Source organism: Callospermophilus lateralis, chromosome 13 (genome assembly GCF_048772815.1).
Source record: "Callospermophilus lateralis isolate mCalLat2 chromosome 13, mCalLat2.hap1, whole genome shotgun sequence".
Lineage (NCBI taxonomy): Eukaryota > Metazoa > Chordata > Mammalia > Rodentia > Sciuridae > Callospermophilus > Callospermophilus lateralis.
The window spans coordinates 7,575,924-7,597,681 of NC_135317.1; positions in this window are offsets into that span (position 1 = coordinate 7,575,924).

The window sequence follows — 21,758 nt, forward strand, 5'->3', positions numbered from 1 at the left end:
CAGTCTCTCCCATGTGGTTGAAGGAGGGCCATCGTCTCCTCAAGCTTTGGCTGTGCATAAACCAGTCAGCTTCCAGGGTGACTGGAGCAGGGCTGCTGTCCTTATGACCCTCAAGCTTCTCTGGTGCTCCTTTTCCTAGGCAGTCAGCTTCAAGGGCGTAGCAGCATCTGGAGTGAACGCCCAGTCCACAGCTGCAGAATTTATTCTGGTGTAATCAATCAAGTGATCTATTTCTGCATACATGACTGCTCTTGAGGTGAAAAAAATAATAGGGGAATGGCCCTTCCAAAGAAGTTTGGGTGTTTGTTATTCCATTCTTTAACCCAGAATCAATCTCCAGGCTTGAAGGAGTATGCACCTTTGGTCCAGCTTAGTGGCAAACTTTCTCTAACCAATTGGTTGAGAATCTGTAAAGCTTACCCTAAGACCTTTAGCTGTCATCTCAGTGTGAATTATCCTGTCTCTCTTATGTATCCCAATGGTCCCCTAATAAGAGGGGGGCCTCACGTACATTATCTTATAAGGGAGAATCCAGTCCTCCTAATGAGCATGGATCTAATCCTCAAAAGTGTAGTAGGGAGACGTTCATCACAATGTAACTGAGTCTCCTTACACAGCTCATACAAATGAGACTAAAAGTGCTGTTGATTCTTTGAACTTTACCAGAAGTCCACAGCCTAAAGGGCATATGCAACTTCCATCTGATGTTTCAACTCTTGGTCAGTAATCATATAACCTCTTCCCAAAAGCTGGCCCACTATCTGAGCCAATACTGATTGGGATAAAAACATATAGAATCATTTCCCAGAGAAGCATCCTGGTTATCTCCCTAGTCTTTTCAGGGCAGGTGGGAAAGTCTTCCACTCAGTCAGAGTTGGAAAACTCAAAAATCAAAAGTTACTTATAGCCCCATGAGCATGGTCCAGTGAAATCCACTTCCAAGTCTTCAAATGGTGCTCCTCATATAGTTTGGATTCCTGGTGGGAGCTCTGGTCCCTAACAAGCATTGCTGTGAGCACAAACCTCACATTGTTTTCAGAATGTCCAGTTAAATTTTGTGACCCAGGGAACATAGAAATGTTAACTCAGAACTGACTCAAGTGCTGTATGTCCAACGTGTTCACCTGTGGAACTCTTTGATAAAGACTGGTGTTAGATTCTCCAGGATGGCTATGCCAGCCATCACAATATCTCCATCTTCTTCCTGGAGAAAATTTTCTTTTTCAGTCTTAAACCATTTACATTCATGTTGAGAGTATGTTGCTTCCATTTTGTTGAATAGTACGCCATGGAGAAAAGCAGCCTTTAAACCTATGAGTGGATTTTATTCTCATTTCTTGCAGACTGTTTCCTGGCCTCTCTGCCACTCTCCAGTTTCCCTGAGAAACCACAGTGCTTCTCTTTCGATGACCTTGGTAATATATAATCACAACTTTCCTGGTAGCCCACAATGCATCCAAAATTTTATGAATTTCTTGCCCGTTCATCATACCATTTTTTTTCTCCTGATATAATGAGCCCCTTTTGCTTACATAAGGCCCTATGAACATGAAGGGTAGTGAATGGATATTTTGGGAATATGTAAATATCCACACAGACTCCTGCTTTCAACTGAGGTGCTTGAGTCAAAGCAATAAGTTTTTCTTTTTGTGCTGAGGTTCCCTGAGTCACAGGTTCTGCCTCAACAGTGGAGTCCAGAGTGACCACTGCATATCCAGAAAAACTTACCCCATGTTTTATAAAACTGCTTCCATCTTTGAAGTACTCCACATCAGGGTCCCTGAGGGCTCATCTTTCAGGTGTGGTCTGCTGGAGAACATTTCATCCATTACTTCAATACAGTTGTGATCGGGTTGTCCAGGTCCAATGAGCAGCACGGTTGCTGGGTTCAGAGTCTGGATAACTTCCACATGGATACATGGTTTTTCACATAACATGCCCTGGTATTGACCATTAGTCAACCAATATTGTTCTTTGTACTCTGCTAATGTCAACACTCAATGAGGAACCTGAAAACCAATGTTTGTCCCATAGCCAATTTATCAGCTTTCAACACCAGAAGATCTGTGACTATAAGGCTCCGTAAACAAGGTTGCCAGTCTTGGGCTACAGAGCCCAGCTCTTTGGGCAGATGTCCATATTAAGACTCCTACAGCTATTCCATACTGTCCCTAGACATACAGAATGTAAAGCTTTGTGAGGTCGGTGAGCCCTAATCCAGATGGACTGAGAGTGCTTGTTTAATGTCCTCAAAGGTCTTTTGCTTAGGTGGCCCCCATATTAAAGAATCCCATTCTTCCCCCTTTTGTGATTCACAGAGTGGCTTCCTATAACTGAAATTTGGGGATCCATATATGGCTGAATATGATAGCCCCAGGGATTCTCTAGTCTGATGGCAGGTTGAAACGATTTGAATTGAGCAGATTTCCTGTTTCTTTTGAGGCCCAGTGGCTATTGTCTGTTCTGTTGCTGAGTCAGATGGTAACCAAATTATTTGACGTTTTTCTTGGTATATATGGGCTTTAAAGTCAGAGTCCAGTACTGTCCCAAGGATTGTGTTCTCAAGCCCCTGGGAGGAACTGTCATTTAGGGAAGGGGAGCATACATAAATCCTCTAACACTTTAAGATGCAGGAATTTTTTTGTTGTTGTTGTTATTTACCAGTATAAGATCTTGGCTGCTAGGATTCTCCAACTCTCAAAATAAGAAAAATCTTAGCAGAGATTGATGACCTGGGACATCATTTATATAAAAGACACCTATGTCAATCTCGGCATGGGCCATCTGCCATGGTTGGACCGCAAGTTCCCTGAAGGTCCTGGTATGACAGCCACATTGTGCTCACCTAGGTGTTGCTTTTTGTCTGCATGGCTTTCTCCTCTTGACAGGTGGAAGCCTGGTCTAATTGTGTATAGTAGCTGCCTCACTTATGTTTTTGTTCACTATGCCTTGGTGCTTGTGGCTCTGTGTCCCTTCCTGTTGATGGTTCACAGTGTGTGGCTTGGAGCCAGAGTGGCATGTCCTTTTGGAGTGTGCACACTATGGCCCACTATCAGATATTTCTGGTTCATTTTGGGCTTATAGCAGCTCTGCCCTCCTGAAGCACTGTGTCCCATGCATAATATACAGTTGAGTGTGTCTATCAGACCACTGCCATATTTGTCAATTATCAATTTCCAATCAAGTGGGAAAAAACTGAAAGTAGGGGTTGGGGCCAAAGGCTGTGGGAAAGCATTCATTACATCTCTGTTAAAGGCTTAGCATTTAAGCATGGCAGTAGGGGCCACTTGAGCCTTCTACTTTTTTCTGGCCATGCTTTTTTTTCTTTATAAACATTTGGACCATTGGCTTAGTTCTAGTGAGGCCATCCCTTTGAGTGAACTCTGAGTTTGTGGAGAGGGAAGGTGTAAGGAGGTCCATCCTCCTCTTTATCTTTTTGGTCTGCCTGTTTTTGAGCCTTTGGGTTTCCAATGAGGAAAACTCTGGTGGTCATCTTCATCAGCTATCTGGCACACTTCTCAGTAAAGCCAGTTTGTAACTTTTGGTAAATGTCACTATGACCCTGTTCCACAAAGGCTGCATTGGTCACCTATTGCTTGAGCCTCTGCATCTCTTCCCTGACAAACTTGCATTGTGGCAGCTAGGCTTGTAGGGTGCCCATCCTCTCCTGGGCACCTCTGGGCAGGGAGAAGGGCGGCAGTGGCAGAGGCCCAGCCACTAAGCTTTGAGTCAGGTGGGCACAACTCTTTTGATCATTACTACAAGTTTCATAAGGCAGAGGGGCCTTAGGCAGATGTGGGGTTCAGAGAAATGTTCTGGTCTATCAAAGATGCAAGAGCAAAGATGCTGGAGCAGCAGGATGATTTTCTTGGCTGTATTTGTCTGCAGATGTGCTCTGGCTTAAACAAGGGCTTAGGGCTGGCTCCAATTCATTCTTGGGCACAGTTTCTTTCTTACTTTTTTCTCTTAGACTTCCTATGAGGGGTTCTTGATATCTATTTATTTTTAGCTCTTCTTCTTTGTTGGGGACCCCTTCTATATCTTGATAATGGGCTGCATCAGGTCAGTCATGGTCCAGGTTTTCCCCTTGTTGCAGGAAGTATGATTTTTCCAGCTTATGAGTGAAATGGTGGTGAAAGGCTGGCAAACAAAACTGCCTTGTCTCCCTCAGGTGTTTCTCTGGTCAATATTGGCAGGTCCTTTAGTCCCTTGCAGGGGCCTCTTGAGTGCTTTCATCTGGGTTGTGGCTCTGGTCTTGGCACAAATCTCCCACCTTAATCTTGAAAGGTGAAAGAGTCTTTGGTTCTAGGAAACCTTTGGCTCTGAGGACACAAAAGAGGAAGGAATAGCCAGTATTGGGGTCCATCATTTGTTGCTTCTGAGGATGCCAAAGATGAAGGGACAGTTTGCTGTCTCAGCAGTCTTGGCAAATTTGGGTAGAGTGACAAAAAAGGTGGTGGGTCCTCTTCTGGCTCATGGGGAAACTGTTTCCATTCCTGTTTTTCCTCCACCAGGTATTCTTGTTAGCTGCTTTCCACTGGGTCTTAGAGACCACTAGGCTCTTAGCTAACATCAGCTTGGATTGTCATTCTAGACAGGCTATCAACCAAGGTTGCTGTTTCTGTACTATCTCTTGACAGCAATCAATGTAAGAGAAATGATTCAAGGACTCAAACAATAATCAAAAGGACCTCAGCAATGACTCTCTCATCTGGAGAGCCTTCTGGTGCCCAGCCCACAACTTGGGTGGGCCATTCTAACTCAGAGAGTATGCTACATTTGTGAACTGAGTTTCACCACATAATTACCAGGAAAACCTTCCTAAAGGTTTCTAACAAACATTTCAGAACACTCAATTTTTTGTGTGTGCCTCCTATGTTCCAGCCTGCATTGGCATCACACATTTGGTGAAGACTCGCTTTGTCCATCTCAGGCTTTTCCCGTTGCAGGGACTTAGAGCCCTGTTTAAATTGTGGGTTGGCATCAACCCCCGACCTAGAGTTTTCACCTAGATGTGGTTGGTGAAATTCCACCATAGACTGTATGAGGTGCCATGGAACCTCGGATCAGGACTCCACACTTGCTTCGGCCCTGGGATTAGATAGGAAACATTCCATTTGTCTGTCTCATTCACATAATTTTTCCACAGACATGGTCAGAAAAAAATTTTTATACTGTCCAAATTCCAACATTTCCAAACCAAACAAAAAGAGTGTCATGGTTTCCCCTCTGCTCACTGAACCTGAACACAGTCTACTTGGGCGACTTCCCAGGTCTGTTTTAGCTCCAATCATTTTGGAGAATACTCTGGATCCAATAGAGGTTTATCAAGCCTCTATTCCACCCTCTTAGGCCTCGAAAAGGAAGTATTATAGGCTTCAAAAATAAATGGACCCAGGTCCTAACTGTTCATTTGGGCAGTAGTCTAAAACTCCATTTCTGTTTCCTGCTGCCTGTGGGTCCCTTTGTACTCTGTTTTGGCAGCCCCAGGGTGCGTGGTGAGTCACTCCTCCTTCATGCCAAGAGTGTCCTGGATGTTCCAAGGGGAATTCTGTCCCCCACTGACCCAGGAAATTGGGTCACCAGATACAAGAGAGGCACAATACCCTTCCCTACCTCCTCTGTCCCATCTGTGTCCCCAAAAATGTTGTAGGGACAAATGAGGCAAGGCACCAAAAATAGCAGAAAACAGTTGCATTTGGCTGCAGCCAGGCTCAGAAGGCACAGATTTTGCTGTAATCAGTCAATCCCATGAAACCCGAGTTCAGGTAGTTTCAGAATTTTATACCCAGAATGTAAGGGGAGGGGTTCAGAAGTTCACAGTCTGAAAATGTTCACATAAAATCAGCTTTTTCTTTCACTGTTTTAGGCAAGTTAACTCTTCAAGGACAACTCCTGAAATTAGGAAAACTTCTTTTCCCCATTTTTTCTCTCCCTACCAGTTGTTACCGTAGAGCCCAGTTGGTAACATATCTTAAAAATGTAGACATCTCTATTTAGCCCAGCTCAAGGCCACAAGCTTTGTTGACAAATTTCTACAAACTACTATACTGGATATGCTTGTGAAAACTAGTAAGGGTTGCCCAACACCTGGAGTCCTGGTATCTTCTCAGGCAGTGGCCAAGTAAAACAGGGCAATAGGAAAATTGAAAGTTAATCAACATTGAACTCTTTTGAAGAGAACCTTTTGCTGACAGTCATAAAAACAGCCATGGTGAAGAATTCTGGAGAAGCCCAGTTAAAACTTTTTGTGGAGGAAGAAGGTAGGACTTCAATACAAGGAGAACAGAGGAGAGGCACAGGAGGAGGCTCAATAAAGGGGTTTGAAATCAAGGAAAAGGGACAGGGTCCTGGAGAAGGGGGGACTCAAGCAAGTAACCAGGCCCAGGAATGGAGATCATAGTACATTGCCCCGAGAAAGGGTCCCATGAAAATGGACAGGGCTAAGAAGGGAAGGGAGGAGACAAAGGGGCATGGGTGGTGAGGGAGATGAGGGCTCAAGTCCCAGGTTCACTGATGAGTGTGAGGGTTGGGAAGCAGGGCCCAGGCTGAGGGAGGATAAAGGGTCCAGAAAAAGGGGAAGGGCTACATTTTCCCAAAGAGAGCCTGAAGGGCCAAAGTCCAGGTCCAGTACCTTGGCCCTGATGAGCATCCTGGTAAATTGATCAGGAAAAGAGGCATGACAGGGAGAGTGACAACAGAAAGACCCAATGAGGGCATAGCAAGAAGTGCCAGAGGATGCCTGTTGATGGGGGGGAAGCAGGACCCCAGCAGGGATACCAGGCTACGAACCTAGAGAAGGGCCCCATCCTGAAATATCAGAGATGGGCGAGGCCTGCACATGAAGGTAGCATTAGGGTTCTACCATGCAGGGAAGCCAAGGGGAGCAGGGAAGCAGCCCAAATGAGGGACAAGCAGAGAGGAAGAAGAGCCATCAGAGGCTCAAGTGAGGAGACATGCCAGGGAACTGAGAAAAAAGGGCCAGGTCTGGGGCCAGGGTATCAGGACAGTGAGCATGGCAGAGGAGGGAAGGCAGGAGATATGGCAGTTGGGAAGCAGGCACCAGGGTCAGGGCCATTGCCATGACTCAATTTTCCAAGAGTAGGACCAAGGGCCCAGGGATAGCAAGAGGCCCAGGCTAGGGACAGGGCTCTCTTTCCCATGAGGTGCCCTGCCCAGATGGGGGCCTGGCAAAGGATGGGGACCATGAGGAGGATGATGGGAGGGCAGTGTAGGGGGTCGCACTGGGTGCGGAGAGGGGCAAGAGTCAAGACCCAAGCCAGGATCCCAGGCAAGGGACTGATCCCACCAACAGAGCATTAGAAACCCAAGAAGCAGGAGGCCAGCACTTCAGGGGAAATCACGAGTGGAAAGAGAGGCAGGGTTGGTGCTAGGATGTGGAAACAGAGGGCAGAGCAAAGAGAACCCAGTGGAGTGCACTAAGGGGCCCAAGAAAGGGACACCAGAGAATCCCCAACGCAAAATGACACCTTGAGATGCCATGCAACAAGAGGAATGCAGTCCTGGCCTCAGGAAAGCAGTGAGTTCCAGAAACTGGAGTATGAAACATCAGGGTTAGGAAGGACTCAGTTGGGGTAGGACACCATGAAAGGATAATGGTAGCAGAGGAAAGGGAGATGATTACACAGGGTAAGGTCAGCAGATGGCCCAAGTTGCACTGCCAGGTGTCAAGGTTTGGAATGTGAAGGGGGCCCAGGTGAGGGGCAGGAGTACATTTCTCATAGAGAGTCTTCAGGGGCCAGAGGCCAACCATTTCCACTCCTCTGTCCTAGTTGAGTAGAACCTCACAGAGAGACCAGAACCAAAGGAGGGGCAAAGGAGGGCACTGCTAGGGGATACCTTGCATTGCAAATTGGGGTTGGGGTCAGTGGGGAGCCAGGACCCCTTCGAGGATCCCAGGCTAGAGAGAAACAGTGGGAGGGGAGGGTCTGGACAGTGGCAGGATATCACAGTACAAGGAGAATAGAGGGAAGGCCTGGTGGGGGTGCATAAATGGGCCTGAAATCACAGGACAGGGACAGGATTCTTGAGAAGGGCAGCCAGGGATTCAAGCAAGAGATGAGGTCAAGAAATGGAGAGCCAAGTTGTAGAACCTTGGCCGGTGTCTCAAGACAACAGAGAGGGCTGGGGAGGGGAGGGAGAATAGAAATGGGATTGGGTGGCACAGGGAGAAAAGGGCTCAAAGATCAGGTCCACTCCTGGGTGTTAAGGTTGGGGAGTAGGGCCTGGGATGATGGAGGCCAAAGGACCCAGGCAAGGGGTAAGGCTACATTTTCCCAGAGGGAGCTTGAAGGGCCAAAAGGCCATGAATTCCCCAGCCCTAGTATGCATCCTAGTAAAGGGATCAGGAAAAGAGTGGCAGCTGGGACAGGGACAATAGGAGGTCCAAAGAAGGGCACAGCAGAATAGGCCAGAGGATGTGTGTTGTTGGGTTGGGGGCCAGGACCCCAGTAAGGAGACCAGACTAGGGACCTAGATGTGGTCCCAAGCCAGGCAGAGCAGGGAAGGGCAGGCCCCGGGAGGCATACAGCACTAGGGTTCTGCAAGAAGGGCAAGCCAAGGGAAGTAGAAAATCAGCCCAAGTGAGGGGCACAAAATCAAAGCCCAGGGATGCTGGGAGCAAGAAGGGGCACAGGAGGCTCCAGGGAGGAGCCAGGCCAGAGAATTCAGAGCAGAGGGCCAACATTGTGTCAGGGGACTTAGAAAATTATACAGGGCCTTGGAGAGAAGGCAGGGGATCCAAAAGGCAACAGGCAGGCTTGAGGCCCAGGGCCACTCCCAGGTGTCCAAGTTCTGTGTTCAGGACCAAAGGCCAAAAAGGAGCAAGCGGCCCAGATGAGGGGCAGGGTTCTCTTCCCATAAGGTGCCCTGGCTCAGATGAGATTCTAGGGCAACTGAACAGGCAAAGGGGGCCTAGCACGAGGCGGTGGCCAGGAAGAGGGCAATAGGAGGGCACCATGCGGGGTCACGATAGGTGTGGAGAGCGTCCATAGCCCCAACCCAAGGAAGAAGTCCAGGCAAGGGTCTCATTCAACCGACCAAAAATGAGGAACCGAAAGAGCAGGAGGCTCCAGGATGTGCCTAGTTAAAACACAAGGGGATGGGAAGAAAGGGGCGACACAAGGAGGAGTCAGCTGGAAGCACAGGGCAAACCAAGAAAAGCATGCTAGGGGGGCTAAAACGGAATGACACCAGGCAAAGCCACACAATGCCATTGGACTCAGGCATGCAGTCAGGGGCTCAGTTGAAGGTTCAGGGTCAGGGAGGCTGGGTTGTATTTGTAGCAGCATTGAAGGCTAGAGGGCAGGTGAGGAAAGGGAGGGAATGGTGCAGGGCATGTCTGACGCAAAGCACACTTCCCCTGCCAGGTTTCAACTTTCTGGCAGAAAAGGAAATCAGGTGAGGGGCAGGGCTGTGTTTCCATAAGGAGCTTTCAGGACATAGAGGCCAGTGGTCTGCCCTGGAGGAGTAGATCCTCAGAGAGAGTCCAGAAGTAAAGGAAGGCCAAGGGAGGGGACTGTGAGAAAATGCCTTTCGTCCGGATGTGGGGGGAAATTGATGGGGAGTAAGGACCCAATCAAGGAGCCCAGTCTAGGCAGAAGCAGTGGTGGGAAGGGTCCAGGCAGTGCCAGGATACCACAGAAGAAGGAAAACAGACGGGATGCATATCAGGGCCCAAAGTAAGGGTCTGAAATCAAGGTACATGAGCAAGGTCTCTGAGCAGGACAGCCAGGGTCTCAAGCAAGGAGCCAGGCCTAGGAACAGAGAGTCAAGTGCAAGCACCAGAGCCCAGGGCATATGAAAACAGACAGGGCTGGTGAGTGGAGGAAGGCAAGGGAGGGAGATGGTGGTACAAAAGAGGGAGATTTAAGGTCCAGGCCCACTGAAGGTTTCAGTGTCTGGGAGCAGGTCCTGGGTTGAGGAAGGCCAAATGGCCAATGCAAGGGGAAGGGCTATGTTTAAAAAAATGGTGACCACGGGGTCAAGAGGCCAGGTACAGTCTCCTGACTTGGGTGAGTATCCTGGGAAGGGATTAGGAAAATTGGCCTGACAGTGACTGGGAAAACAGGAAAGCCAAAGTAGGGCATAGCCTGAAGGGCCAGAGGACCCTGTGGGTGGAATGTGGGCCAGAATACAATCAAGAATCCCAGGTTAGGGAGCTAGTGGAGGGACCAGGTCAGAGGAGAGCAGAAAAAGGTGGGGCTTGTAAGGTGGGGCTGCACTAGCATACTGCAGTACAGGGAATCCAAGGGGAGCAGGGAAGCAGCCCTAGAGAGGGGCCCACACACCAAGCCCAGAGAATCACTGAGCAAGAAGGGCCAATGAGGCTCAGGTGAGGAGCCAGGCCAGGGAATGAAGATTCAAGGGCTGGGGCAGGGGCCTCAGGTAAGTGGACAAGTGTGTGGAGAGAGAACAGGGGATCCAGCAGGGTAGAGGCAGGCTCCAAGCCCAGGGTTACTGCCAGGTTTCAGGTTTCTTGGGACAGAACCAAGGTCCCAGGGAGAGCAAAAAAAAAAAAACAGGCCAGGGACAGGGATCTGTTTCATATAAGGCGCACTGGCACAGATGAGAATCTAGGGCCAGGGCCTCAGCAAAGCTGGCTGGCATGGAAAGGGGGCCAGTAGGAAGACGAGGGGAGGGCTCGACCCCAGGTCACAGTGGGTGTGGAGAGGGGCGAGAGCCAGTAACCAAGCAAGGAGTTCAGGTAAGGGACCGAACTCACCCTAGATGATAAGAGTCACAGGAAGCAGAGGACCACACAAGGGGAGAGCAGAAAGGGGAGAAAGGGGTGACATTAGGATGAGGAGACAGCTGGTGGGCGGGTGGTGCAAGGGGTACTGAGGGGAGTGACGTAGGTGGCACAAGAAAGGGGCCCCACATCTGACCCCACAAGAACAAATGCCACGTGAAGCCATGCAACACTACCCCACATGACAAAACATAGTCAGGAGCCCAGGCAAGGAGCCAGGCCCGAAGACTGGAGCACAAAGAATCTGAGTTCTGAAGGACTGGGTTGGGGTAGGGGCAGCATGCAAGAGAAGAGGACAGGGGAGGGAAGGGAGGGGATGGAGCAGAGCAAGGTCCGCACAAGGTCCACATCTACTGCCAGTTGTAAGTTTCAGGTACCCAAAGAGGCCCAGGTGAGGGGCTGGGCTCTGTTTCCCATAGAAAACTTCAGGTCACAGAGGCCAGCCAATTCCACTCCTCTGCCTCAGGTTATTAGATACTCAGGGAGGCACCTGGACCAGAGCATGGCTGTGGAGGTTAGGGAGAGGAGATAGGGGAGATGGTGGTGCACAGGGAGGAAGGCTCAAGGCTCAGGTCCACCAATAGGTGTCAGGGTTGAGAAGCAGAACCCAGACTGAAGGAGGCCAAAGCACCAAGGCAAGGGGCAGGGCTACTTATTCCTTTGGAAGGCAGGAGGGCCAATAGGCAATGTCCAGTCCCATGGCGTGGGTGTGAATCCTAGGAAGGGGATCAGGAAAGGGGGCTTGGGAGGACAGGAACGAAAGGAGGACCAAAGAAGGACACAGAGGGAAGGGTTAGAGGAAGGGTGCTGGTAGGGTAGGGCCTGGACCCCAACAAGGAGCCCATGATAGGGAGTTAAGGGGACACAGGTAAGTAGCAGGGCTGTGTTTCTCACTGGGAGTATTCAGGGTGCAGAGGCCAGACAATTCTGCTCCTCTGCCCCAGGTGAGTAGATCCTTAGAGAGGGATCTGGTCCAAAGGAGGGGCAACAGCAGACACTGTTAGGTGATACCTGTGGTTCAGAATTTGGGGTGGGTTGGTGTGCATCCAGGACCCATTTGAGGAGCCCAGGTTAGAAACAAGCAGGGGGGAGCAGAGGGTCTGGGCAGTGCCAGGATACCTCAGCATAAAGGGAACAGAGGGGATTCACAGCAGGGGTCCAGGAAATGGGGCCTGAAACCAAGGAACATGGACAGGGTCCTCAAGAAGGGTGGCCAGGGGCTCAAGCAAGGAGCTGGGCCCAGAAATGGAGAGCCAAGTGCTAGCACCTGGGCCTGGGTGAATGAAAAGGGAAATGGTTGTTTGTGGGAACGCTTATACCTCTGCAGCCTGGGTAGAGCAGACTGGCTCCTCCAGGTGAGAGACCCTCCCACCTTGGTGTCCAAACTAGTATTCTGCCTCAGCCAGTGTAGAGGGGACTTGCCCCTCTATGTAAAAGACCCCTCCCACCTTGGTTTGTTGAGGCGGTTTCTATAGAGCTGCAGTCAGGGTAGCAGGGATTTGCCCCTACACCCGGGAGGCCCCTTTCACCTGGATATCTGAGGGAATTCATATATCTCCACAAGCAGGGTGGAGGGGACTCACTCCTCCAGGTGGGAGACCCCTCACTTCTTGGTGTCAGGGGGAACTTCTATACCTCTCCAGGCAGGGTAGAGGAAACTCGGCCCTTCAAGGCAGGAGATGCTTCCCAAATGCATGTCAGAGGAGCTAGAACACGGCTCCAACCAGTGTAGAGGGTACTCATGAAACCAGGCAGAAAACCTCTCCCACCTAGGTTTCTGGGGGATCTTGTATACCGCCACATCCAGGTTACAGGGGATTTGCCTCTCCAGGTGAAGACCCCTCTCAAATACCATCGCAGCCAGTGTAGAGGGAACTCACTCCTCTAGTCGGGAGATGCCTCCCAGGTGGTTGTCTTGGGAGGTCTTAAATGGCACCAGCTAAAGTACAGGGGACTCACCACTCCAGGCTGGAGACCCCTCCTACCTGGGTGTCTGAGGAAACTTTTATACCTCCACAACTAGGGTAGAGGTGATTTGCTCCTCTAGGCGGGAGACTCTTCCTATCTGGGTGTCAGGGGTAGCTCTTATACTGCCACAGCCAGGGAAGAGGGAATTTGACCCTCTAGGAAGTATACAGCTGCCACCTGGGTGTCAGGGGGCCACCTTATATGGTCATAGCCAGGGTAGAGGGGATGCACCCATCCAGGGTAGAGACCCCTTCCACCTGGGTTTCCAAGGGAGCTACTATACTGCTACAACAAGGATATGGGAAACTCGCTACTCCAGGCGGGAGACACCTCCCACCTGGGTGTCAGGGGGGAGCTAGTATACTTCTTCAGCCAGGGCAGAAGGGACTCATCCCTCCAATTGGTAGACCCCGACCACCTGGGTATGGGTGGGGGAGCTCATATACCACTGTATCCAGGGTAGTGGGGACTTGCCCCTCCAGGAAGGAGAGCCCTCTCAATTGGGTGTCACTGGGAGCTTGTATATGTATAACACCTTAGGGAGGGTAGAGGGTTCTTGTCCCTCCAGGCCAGAGACCCCTCTCACCAGGGGGTCAGGGGGAGCTCTTATACTTTAGCAGCCAGGGTAGAGAAACTGGACCCTCTATATTGGAGACCCCTCCCATATGGGTATGGTGGGGAGCAGCTCGTATACCGCCGTAGCCAGGGTAGAGGGGAATCTCCTCCTTTCTACAGAACCTCTCCCACCTGGGTGTTGGGGGAGCTCCTACACCACTGCAGCCAGGGTAGAAGGGACTCACCTCTAGGCAGGAGACCCCTCCAACCTGGGGGTCTTGGGGAGCTCCTATATAGCAGCAGCCAGGAAGAGCTGACTCCCCCCTCCAGGTGAGAGACCCCTCCCATCTTGATGCCAGGGAAAGCTTGAATTCTGCCTTAGCCAGGGAGAGGGGACTTGCCCCTCCATGCATGAGACCACTCCCACCGGTGTTGGAGCGGGGCAGGTATACAGCTGCAGCCAGGGTAGCAGAGACTCTCCTCTCCAGGCAGAAGACCCCTTTCATCTGATTGTCAGGGGGAACTCGTATCCTGCCACAACCATTATAGATGGGACTCGCCCCTCAAGGCAAGAGACCCCTACCTCCTGTGTGGGGTGGGGGGAGCTCCTACATCTCCAAAGTCAGGTTGGAGGGGACTTGCCCCTCTAGTCGTGAGACACCGAAAACCTGGGTATCAGTGGGAGATCCTATACCAGCACAGGCAGGGTCTAGAGGACTCGACCCTCCAGGCGGGAGGCTTCTTCCAACTGGGTGTCAGGAGAGCTCCTGTATTACAGCAGCCAGGGTAGAAAGGACTTGCCTCTCCAGGCAGGAGAACTCTTCTACCTGGGTGTCTCAGGGAGCTCATATACCACTCCAGCCAGTGTTGAAGGTACTTTCTGCACCAGGTGAGAGAAACCTCCTACAAGTGTATCAGGGGGAGCTCTTATACTGCCACAGCCAGGGTAGAGGTGACTCGCCTTACCAGGTAGGAGACAACTCCCACCTTGTTGTCTGGGGGAACATGTAGACTGCCAAAGCCAGGTTACAGGGGACTCGTCTCTCCAGGTGAAGAACCCTCTCACCTGTGTGTCAAGGGGAGCTCATATACCACTGCAGCCAGGGTAGCAGGGACTCAACCCTCTAGGTGAGAGACCCCTCCAACCTGGGTGTCTGGGGGAGCTACTATGCTTCTGCAGCCAGGGTAGAGGGCCCTTGCCCTTCCAGTTGGGAGACACAGTCCACATGGGTGTCCTGGGAGTTCTTAAATGGCACCAGCAAAATTAGAGGGAACACACCCCTCCAGGTGGGAGAACCCTCCCACCTGGGTGCTGAGGTGAGCTTTTATACTGCCAGAGCCAGGATAAAGGGGACTTGCCCCTAGAGGTGGGAGACCCCTACTACCTGGGTGTCAGGGGAAGCTTGTATACCTCCACACCTAGGGGAGAGGGGATTCACTGCTCTAGGATGGGACCCATTTTGCCTGGGTGTCAGGGGGGAGCTCTTATAAAGCCACAGCCAGGGTAGAGGGGATTTCCCCCTCTAGGAGGGACACCCCCTCCTACCTGGGTGTCAGAGGGAGCTCTCATACTGCCACAGCCAGTATAGATGGGATGCGTCCCTCTAAGCGGGAAACCCCTTCCACCTGGGTGTCCAGGGGAACTCCTATACCACCACAGGAAGGGTAGGGGAAACTTGCCACTCCAGTCGGGAGACCCCTTGCACCTGGCTGTCAGGGGGAGCTCGTATACTGCCCCAGCCAGGGTAGAGGGGACTCGCACCTCCAGGCCAAAGACCCCTCACACATGGGTGTCTGGCGAGAGGGTGTTCCTATACAGCTACATCTGGGGTGGCAGCGACTCACCCCTCCAGGAGGGAGATCTCTCCCTCCTGGGGGAAGGTAGGGGCATTTATACCCCCACAGCCAGTGTTGAGGGGACTCACCCCTTCCAGGACTGACACCCTCACACATGGGTGGGGGGCGGGGAGCTCATAAACTGCTGCAGAGAGGGTAGTGGGGCCTTGCCCCTCGAAGCAGGAGACCCCTCCCATCTGGGTCGCAGGGAACTTGTATACCACCTTAGCAGCGTAGAAGAGACTCTCCTATTCAGACGCGAGACCCCTTCCACCTGGGGAGCTCCTTTATCACTGAATCCAGAGTACTGAGGACTCACCCTTCCTGGCGGAGACCTCTCCTGCCTGAGTGTCAGGGAGAGTTCTTATATTACCAAACCCAGGTTAGAGGGTACGAGCCACTCCAGGCAGCATACGCTCCCACCTAAGTATGGGGGGGTGGTGGTGAGGGGAGCTCCTATACAACTGTTGCTAGGGTAGCAGGGACTCGCCCCTCCAGTGGAGAGACCCCTCCCACCTGGGTGTTGGGGGAGCTCCTGTACTTCTGCAGCCAGGGTAGAGGGAACTTGCCCCTCCAGGCGGGCGACCCCTCCCACCTGAGTGTTAGGCGGTGGGACTCCTATATTGCCACAACTAGGGTAGCAGGGACTCGCCACTCCAGGTGGGACACCCTCTTACCTGGAAATTGCCCCTCCATCTGGGAGACACTTCCCATCTGGGTGTCTCGGGGAGCTTGCATACCGCCGAAGCCAGGGTACAGGAAACTTTTTGCTCCAGGTCAGAGATCCCTCCCACCTGGTTGTCCAGGGTGATCTGGAATATTGCTGCAGCCATGGAGACCCCTCACACCAGGGTGTCCAGGGAGCTCTTATATGCCACCACCCAAATAGAGGAGACTCACCCTAAAGGCAGGAGACCCCTCCCATCTGGGTGACAAGGGGAGCTCACATACTGCCACAGCCAGGGTGAGAGGACTTGCCCTGCAGGAGACACTTCCCACCTGGGTGTCCTGGGAGGTCTTGTATGGCACCAGCCAATGTAGAGGAGAATCACCTGACCAGGTGGTAGACCCTTCCCACCTGGGTGTCCAGGGAAGCTCCAATACTGCTTCAGCCAGGATAGAGGAGACTCACCCCTCCAGTCAAGAGACCCCTCTAACCTGGGTGTGGAGGAGCACCTATACTGCCACAGCCAGGGTAGTGGAGACTTGTCAATCTAGGCAGGACCCCACCCCACGTGGGTGTTGTGGGGAGATTATATTGAACCTTAGTCAGGGTAGAGGGGAATCACCCCTACAGGCGGCTGATGCCTCCCACCTGGTTGTAGGGGCGAGTTCTAATACCATCAAAATTAGGGCAGAGGGTACTTGCCCCACCAGGCAGGAGATCCCTCCCATCTGGTGTCAGGGGGAGCTCATATAGTGCAGCAGGCAGGGTGGGGGGGCTCACCTCTCTGGGTGGAAGACCCCTCCCACCTGAGTGTCCAAGGTGGCTCCTACACCCCCATAACTAGGGTAGAAGGGACTCGCCCCTTCAGGTGGGAGATGCCTCACACATGGGTGTGGGGGGGTGCTTGTATACTGCTGCAACCAGGGTAGTGGGGACACGCCCCTCCATGTAGGAGACCCCTTCTACCTGGGTGTCGTCGGGAGCATGTATACCATCTTAGCCAGTTTAGAAGGGACTCACCCCTCTAGGCTTGGGACCCCTCTCATATTGCTGCCTGTGGAGCATGCATTCTGCTGCAGCAAGGGTAGAGGGGACTCATCCTTCCAGGCGGGAGACACCTCTCACCTGGGTGTCAGGGGGAGCTCCTATACCGCTGCAGCCAGGGTAGAGCAGACTGCCTGCACCAGGCGAAAACCCCTCTCACCTGGATGTTGGAAGAGCTCTACTACCACCACAGCCATGGTAGAGGATACTTGCCCCTCCAGGCGGGAAATCCTTCCCACCAGGGTTTCATGGGGAGCTCTTATACATCTGCAGCCAGGATAGAGTGAACTTGCTTCTCCAGGCAAGACACCCTTCCCCCATTGGTGTCAGGGTGAGCTTGTAATATGCCCTGATATAGGGGACTCACCCCACCAGGTGGAGACCCCTCCTACAAGGGTGGGGGGGTATAGTATACTACTGCAGCCTTGTAGTACGGACTGGCCCCTCAAGGCGGGAGAAAACTTTCACCTGGGTATTGGGGGGGAGTTCGTATCCTGCTGTAGCCAGGATAGAGGGTTATCACCCCTTCAGGCAGGAGACAACTCTCATCTGGGTATGAAAGGGCAGCTCGTATGCCGCCACAGCCAGGGTAGAGGGGACTTACCAACTACATGGGGGCAAACCCTCCCACCTGGGTGTCTCACAGAGCTCCTATACCTCCACAGCCAAGGTAGAAGGGACTTGCCCCTCCACTCGGGTGACCCATCCCACCTGGGTGATCGGGGGGAGATCAAATAACTCCACAATCAGGCTACAGGTGACTCGCTCCTCCCAGAGGGAGACCCCTCCCACCTGGGTGTCGGGGGGGGGGGGGGGAGCTCGTATAGTGCCACCGCCAGTGTAGAGGGGTTCGCCTTTTTAGGCGCGAGAGCCCTCCAACCTGGGTGTTCCTGGAAATCTTAAAGCACACCAGCCAGTATAGAGAAGCTCGCGACTCCAGCGGGAGACGCTTCTCACCTAGTGTGTGGGGGGGGGCTTGCATACCGCCTTAGCCAGGGTAGAGGTGACTTGCCCCTCCAGGCGAAAATCCCCTCCCACCTGGGTATCTGGGAGAGCATGTACACAGCAGCAGCCAGGGTAGAGGGGACTCTCCCCTCCAGCCAGGATACCCCTTCCACTAGAGTTTCAGGGGAGCTCCTTTACCGCCACAGCCAGCGGGAGGCCTCTCCCACCTAGGTGTAGGGTGGCGGGGCTTGTATCCTGCCTGCCCAAGCCAGGGTAGAAGGGATTTGCTCCTCCATGAGGGCGACTCCTCCAATTTGGGTATCTGGGGGTAGCTCATACACCCCTGAATCCAGGGTAGAGGGGACTCGGCCCTCTAAGCGGGACATTCCTCCCAATGGGTGTTGGGGGGAGCTCATATACCACTGCAGGCATTTAAAGTGGGCTCACCCCTCCAGGTGGGACACCCCTCCCACCTGAGTGTCGGAGGGAGCTCCTATACTGTGGCAACCATGGTAAAGGTGCTTGCCCCTCCAGGCAAGAAATCCCTCCTAGCTGAGTATGGGGGTGCTTGTATACAACAGCAGCCAGGGAAGAGTGTACTCACCTCTCCTGGTAAGTGACCCCTCCTACCTGGGTGTCTGGGGGGAGCTCTTACACTGCTGAAGCCAAGATAGAGTGAGCTTGCTCCTCCAGGCAGGAGACTCCTCCCACCTGGGTGTCACAGGGTGCTTGTATACCACCTTAGCCAGGGTCGAGACGACTTGCCACTCCAGATGGGAGATCTCTCCCACCTGGGTGTCAGGGAAAGCTCCTATACCACAGCAGCCAGAATACCAGGGACTCACCCCTCCCACCTTGGTGTCAAAGGGAGCTCATATACCGCCCCAGCCAGGAGAGACGGGACTTGCCCCTCAAGGCAGGAGACTCCTCCCACATGAGTGTCCTGGGGAGCTCCAATACTGCTGCAGCAGAGTAAAGAGATTCTAGCCCCCTGACGGGAGACTCCTCCTAATTGGGTGTCAGGGGAGCTCCTATACCACCACAGCCAGGGTATAGAGGACTTGCCCCTCCAGGCTGGAGACACATCTCACCAGTTTTCCAGGGGGAGCTCTTATACCACTGCAGCCAGGATAAAGGGGACCTGCCATTCCAGAGGGGAGACCCCTCCCATCTTCGTGTCAGTTGGGGGTTCTTGTATGCCTCATATACCTCCGCAGCCAGGGTAGAGGGGACTTACCTCTCCAGGCCAGAGACCCTCCAAGGGGTTTTGGGGGTAGCTTCTTTACTGTCACAGCCAGTGTAGAGGGCACTCATGCATTCAGGTCTGAGACCCCTCCCACCTGGCTGTCAGGTAAAGCTAGTATACCACTTCAGTCAGGGAAAAGGGGACTCACCCCTTTAGTCAGGAGACCCCTCCCACCTGCATGTCATAGGGAGCTTGTAGACCACCTTAGCCAAGGTAGAGGTGAATTCTCACCTCCAGGTGGGAGATCCCTGCCTCCTGGGTGTCCAGGAGCTTGTGCACTGCATTAGCCAGGGTAGAGGGTACTAGCTCCTCCAGGAAGGAGACATCTCCCATCTTGCTATGGCTGGGGACCTGGTATACAATTGCAGCCAGGAGAGAGGGGACTCGCCCCACTAGGCAGGAGACCCCTAAATCCTGGTTGTCAGGGGAGCTCATATACTATAGAGGCAGGAAAAATGGGACTCGCCACTCCAGGTGGGACACTCCACCCAACTGGGTGTCAGGGAAGGTCTTATATTACTACAGTCAGGGTAGTGGGGACTCACCCCTCCAGAAAAGAAATCCCTCCAACCTGGGTATCATGGGGAGCTTGTATACCACCCTAGCCAGGGTAGAGTGGGCTCCCCACTCCAGCAGGAGACCCCTCCCACCAGGGTTTCAGGTGGGAACTTCTATACCATAAAAGCCAGGGTATACGGTATATCCCACTGAGGCAGAAGATCCATCCCACTTGAATGATAAAGGGAGCTCTTATACAGCTGCAGCCAGGATACAGGGACTTACCCCTACAAGCTGGAGATGCCTCCCACCTTGGTGTTGGAAGGGGCTAGTATACCCCGGCAGCCAGGGTAGAGGGAACTCGCCCTTCCAGGCTGGAGACCCCTCCCACCTGGGTGTCAGGGTGGGGGAGCTCTGATACCACTGCCACCAGGGAAGTGTGTACTCATCCCTCCATAGAAGAAACCCTTCCCACTGTGTGTGGCTGGGAGCTTGTATACCCCCTTAGCCAGGGTAGAGAAGACTTGACCCTCCAGGCAAGAGAACCCTCCCTCCAGGGTGTCAGGGAGAGCTATTATACCACAGCAGCTAGGGTAGAGGGGAATCGCCTCTCCAGGTGGAAGATCCCTCCCTTCTAGGTGTCTGGTGGGTGGCACATATACAGCCCTAGCCAGGGTAGCGGAGACTCGCCCCTCCAGGAAGGAGACCCCTCCCACTTGGGTGTTGCAGGGAGTTTGTATTCCAAGTTAGAAAGGGTAGAGGGGATTGGGACTCCTCTACCTGGCTGTGGTGGTAAATGGGGAGAAAGGAGATTAAGGGGAATGGGTGACATGGGGTGAGGAGGGCTCATGGCCCAGATTCACTGTAGGGTGTCAGGATTCAGGAGCAGGGTCCAGAATGAAGAAGGCCAAAGCCCCCAGGCAAGGGGAACTGCTACATTTCCTAAAGGAAGACTGCTTGGCCTAACATCCCAGATCCATTCTCTGGCTCTGATGAGCATCCTGGGAATGGAATCTTGAAAAGGAGCCCATCAGGAATAAGGACAGCAGGAGGGCCAAAGGAGGGCAAAGCATGAAGTGCTGGAAGAAGCAGGTTTTGTGAGTTTGGGTCACGACCGCAGAAAGGAGCCCAGGATAGAGATCTAGAGAAGGGCCCATGCTAAGGCAGAGCAAGGGGGGCAGGGCCAAGCAGGCAGGGGCTGCGCTAGGTTTCTAAGATGAAGGGAACACAAGGGAGTGGTTAAGCGGCCCCAGTGAGGCCCACAGTTCAAGCCAGGAAAGCACAGACAAGAAGGATCCCTAGAGGCTCAAGAGAGGAGCCAGTCCAGGGAATGGAGAGCCAAGGGTCAGCACTGGGGCAGGGTGCTCAGGACAGTGGACAGGGCTAGGAAGGAAAGGCAGGGTATCCAGCATGGTGGAGGCAGGCTCAAGACACAGCGCCACTTTCAGGTTTCAGTTTTCCTGGTGCTGCCCCAAGGGTCGAGGGAGATCAAGTAGCCCAGTCTAGGGTCAGGGTTCTGTTTCCCATAAGGTGCCCTGGCCCAGATGAGGATCAAGGGACAGGGACCAGGCCAAAGGGCCTGGCAAGGGACAAGGCTCAGGAGGAGTGCGATGTGAGGGCACAGTGGGGGATCGCAGTGGGTGCAGAGAGGGGTAAGAGCCAGTATACAATCAAGGACCCCAGGTAAGGGACTGACCTCACAAAACATTTTAGGGACTCAATAAGCAGGAGGCCCATGATCCAAGAAAAAGCGCTAGGGTAAGGAGAGGTAGGATCAGCAATAGGATGAGGAGAGAGAAGGCTGCAAATATGGCACAGAGGGGCGCGAGCTTGGGGGCCAAATCAAGGTCAACACGACAGGAAGAGACAAAACATAAAGCATTGCAACCCCAGTAATGCTGTAAGGAGCTCAGGCTGGCAACCAGGCCAAGGGACTGTAGGCAAATGGTGAAGGTGAGGAAGGGCTGGGTTGGCTTAGGGGCAGCTTGCAAGGCTAGAGAACAGGAGATGGGAGGTAGGGCATCGCCCAGGATAAGGTCATCACTAGGCCCAAGTCCAGTGCCAGCTTTCAAGTTTGGATGGAAAAAAGGGCCCAGGTGAGAGACAGGGATGTATTGCCCACAGGGATCCTTTAGAGCCCAGAGGCCAGCCAATTTTACTCCACTACCAGGACCAAAGGAGGGCAATGTGAGGGATATGTTTGGTCCAGGATTGGGGGGATGTTGGTT